Raw genomic sequence first — 4,087 nt, 5'->3', positions numbered from 1 at the left:
TTGCACTTTGTAGACTTTTAGGCAGTTTGCAATTGTTTTTTATACTCACATTCTGGCCAATCACATTCAAGAACACATCCTACTCGACGTGTTTATAAGTAGGCTGCCATTGTCTTGGTCCAGATGAAAATGTATGGATTGACAATGCAATCCATGCGAGCCCAACCAACATGCATGCTTGCAAAACGTATTTATCTAAATACTTGATATACATAACACCCTTTACATTACAGACAAAAAGTATTCTGCATTATTGTATTGCATGAAAGTCTAACCTGTGTAATAACTAATATGTATGGCAAACTTGTGTACAATTTCAATGTTACTCCTGATTCATCTTTTGGCCTCCTAAGCTTACTGTACCTGTGCTGTTTTATTTTTATCCTTACCATTCCTAATGTTTTCTAAGGAAAGCACAATCAGTACGTACTTGTAGTTACTGATTTTTTGAAATGAGCGTGTACTGTTCCTTACAGTAGCAGGTGAAACGCCAGACCTACTGGAATGACAATGTTGTAGCATCGCTGCGGCAGCGTATGCTTCCTACTTAGTGCCCTCTTAACAAACTGAACTGAATATAAGAATGAAGTGTTATAAGCGAAAAATTCGCCAATCGACAGTATTAACCAACATCATTCTTCTCCTGTGGAGTATTGAGCTTTCAGCAACAAGAAGTAGAGGGCTCTCTCACTGTGAAGTCTTATTGACATTTAAAGAATTAATTGAAAATAGGATTAAGACCAATTAAGTGAGCCTTTCTGTCTCTCTAAAATGCATATTCATTTTAAGACATGGGGGGGTATCTTCAACTCTCTTTAATTGGGTCACAAATTGTTCTACCGTAGATCGAAACTTCCTGCAGTCAGCGGAAGTCCAGTATTTCCTATACTTCTTCCTGTTGTTAAAGACTGATCTTAATATTCATGTGTGTTATTGTCAAAACTTTCACCCACACAGTCAGACGTATTCACTCTTTGATCCAAACGCGTTTTCGTTTCCTCTGTTGATCGCTTCGTTCAATAGAGAAAGCACTTTGGCAGCTCTTCCAATACAACGCCTAATGTATTTTGTTTTTTTTCCTTTTAATTCGACTCATATATAAGTCAGCGTGAGCATCCCTGTCACTCCGTTCAGTGTAAAACATTGCCGACCCTGTGGAACAATGTTTGTGTTTTTATGATAAATATATGAAAGTATGTATGTTTGTATGTATCTATGTACAGTATGTATGAAAAGTGTATACGTATAGAATGTCTTGTGTGCAATAGCCTTGTGTTTAGTAGCCTGTGCTAAATCGGTACAATCCCAAACACTAATGTAGGTACATAAACGTTAGTTCATTCCGTTTTTTACAATAAATTAAATACAAAAAAAGATTTTTGTTTGATTGTTGCTTTTTTGGATTTTTATTACTGTTTATGGCTGTATATGAGAAGCTGAGATGCAAAAGCTGCTTAAAAGTGATCATGATATTAAGTGCACATATTACACGTCAATCAAATACTTTCACTTCAAATCTGCTTAATCCCACCATTAAGATACTCAGAAATGCTTTGTTGGCAGAATCCATTACACGAAACTGAGATTTTTCAGTCCTTTAGGTGCATTAAAAAAGAATTGAATGAACGACAGCACACTATGGAAGTCGAAAGAGGACATGTACTACTATTATTTTTGCTTGCTTGTTTTCTCATGATCACAACTTAATTTTTCGTGATCTCGAGATAACAAAAGATGTTTTCTTGTGATCACGACTTGATTTTCTCATGATCTCGAGAAAACAAAAGTTGTGTTCTCGTTATCCTGACATGATGATAAATGTCATAATGTAATTTCCTGTCCATAATATTTAGTGTATTTTGAAGTGGACTGCTAATCCATAAGTTGGGGTCTTCGCTACCACACGTGTAGCTAATGTGTAGCCGATAGACTTAATAAATAAATAAAGTTGGACGGTTCATGTTCGTGAATTTAGGGGCCATCGCTAAAGTAATACTGTACACGTTTCTATCTTTAATACAGTTTATTTAAATAAATATCAGAAATCTAAAATGTGTGCATTATAGCTGACAACCACATAAACACGTTGGTTTTGTGACTGTTTGTTGACTTTAAGTCATTCCATTTAAATGCTGTTAAAAGTAGAAACTTTTATATTATTGAGTAACTTAAAGATGGTCCCTAAATTCACCGCTGTAAAATTGTAAATATTGACAAATCTATTTCAGCTTGAGTGAATCTCTGATCCAAATAAAATCTCATTTGTTCATCCATGCTAATAATATGCTTTTGCTGTTTACAAACAAAACAACACGTTCTATCAAGATCACGAGAAAACAACTTTTGTTATCTCCAGATCACGGGAAGTTAAGTTGTGATCACGAGAAAACAAGCAATCAAAAATAATAATAGTGCATGTCCTCTCTCGACTTCAGTAGCACACGCACATCACAGTGCAAGAGTTTTTTGTCCTATTAAAGGATTTTGACTGCATTGTTTTTTTCGAAAGGACAGTAAAGAGTGACTGGACACTTTTAAAAAGTGGGGATTTTTGTGTACTTAGAGGGTTTTGCAGCAAAAGACAAATTTGTTAAATTCCAATTGACTTATGACTAAGGGGATATTTGTATAACAAATATAGCAATTGAATTACTGACTAATAACCTTTTTATTGCTTTTAAAAATAAATTACTGAACCTAAACATAAGAAAAAAATGCTTGTTAACAAGAAAACAGGTCAGATTTACTTTGAGAGCTCTTATAGTTTAGATCTTATATATACTGATAGCTTTACATGTATACATTTACCAAAAGTTTTAGTAGTTATAGTGCCAATGTGCGTGACAGAGAAATGATGAATGCTATGGAGGAATTTTGGTTTGGATTTCAGTCCTACGCAGTAATGGATTAACAAGCCTTACACAGCAGCTTTCTCCCATTTATTACAGAAATCTAGACAGACACAATGAAAGGTAAACTAAAAGAGAAAGTATAATACAAACATGCACAAACTTGGTTAGAGCAAAACTCGCCATGACACGAAAAGCTGCTTGGAAATGATATTGCCTGGAACTGCTGGCCTTGATTTCTGACAGGCCAGTCAGTGCCAGCTTCGTGGGAGTGCAGATGTTTTGCTGAAAGAGGGAGTATGACAAGCAAGGGCATTGGTTTAGTTTGAACATGAAGGGGGAGTGGAAGTATCATTTGTACATATTTTTTTAATCGTTGTTGTTGTGATTGCTAGTTTTTATTACGGGGGGGAGGGGGAGGTTTACTTCCCACCCAAAAAACTTCCCACTTAATGAAGAGATTAATAGGAATGGAATTGTGGGAAAGGTGCTTTTGGGAGGCCAGTCGCTTGGACTGCCCAACTATGAGTAACTATGAGAACATTGAGTGAGTGGGCTTAAAGACGGTCTGGCCTGGTTGTTGTCAAACATCTGGAATTCCTGGGTGGGAACAGCAAGCCGCCCCTGGGACACAACACAGCTGGGAATAAGGCAGGATGTGACATCATCCATGCTGAAACAGCTGCAAATATCCAGTTGTTTCCAGTTTGGCTGTTTGATTCATGTGCACTTCTCCCAGCATACATGAGAACATGAGGACCCACACCCAAAGCTGTAACTTTTACTGCTGTAAAATAGTGTCATCTTTTGGTCAGCTGAAGTAAATACATTTGACGTTATATCGGTGTTGTAAAACTAGGCATGTTGCGCCATCTGCAGGACAAACTGTATATAACACTTGTCTACAAGGAGAAAGTTTTGGAAATGAAAATTAAAGGAAAATTAAGTCATAAGTGTTAATTGGCTCCAGTTTCCAAGATACAGCCTTTGGTCAAATTGCATTAAAAAATATTTTTTTGCGTTTATGCACATCTTTTTTTTGCAAAATATAATATAACAATGAGAATGTTTCATTGATACCAATAACACAATTGTTACACAATTATTATTTTTTTCCCTGTAACATTTTCATGCTTTTTTCATAAAAAACTGACTGAATTGTTTCTGAGGGAATCTCATTGGAGATGTAATGACCAAGACAAATGTCTGTACTCTGCAATAAAAGACCAAAGCATTAC

Source organism: Misgurnus anguillicaudatus, chromosome 19, assembly GCF_027580225.2.
Source record: "Misgurnus anguillicaudatus chromosome 19, ASM2758022v2, whole genome shotgun sequence".
In the NCBI taxonomy this organism is placed as follows: domain Eukaryota; kingdom Metazoa; phylum Chordata; class Actinopteri; order Cypriniformes; family Cobitidae; genus Misgurnus; species Misgurnus anguillicaudatus.
This window is presented reverse-complemented; position numbering follows the sequence as displayed.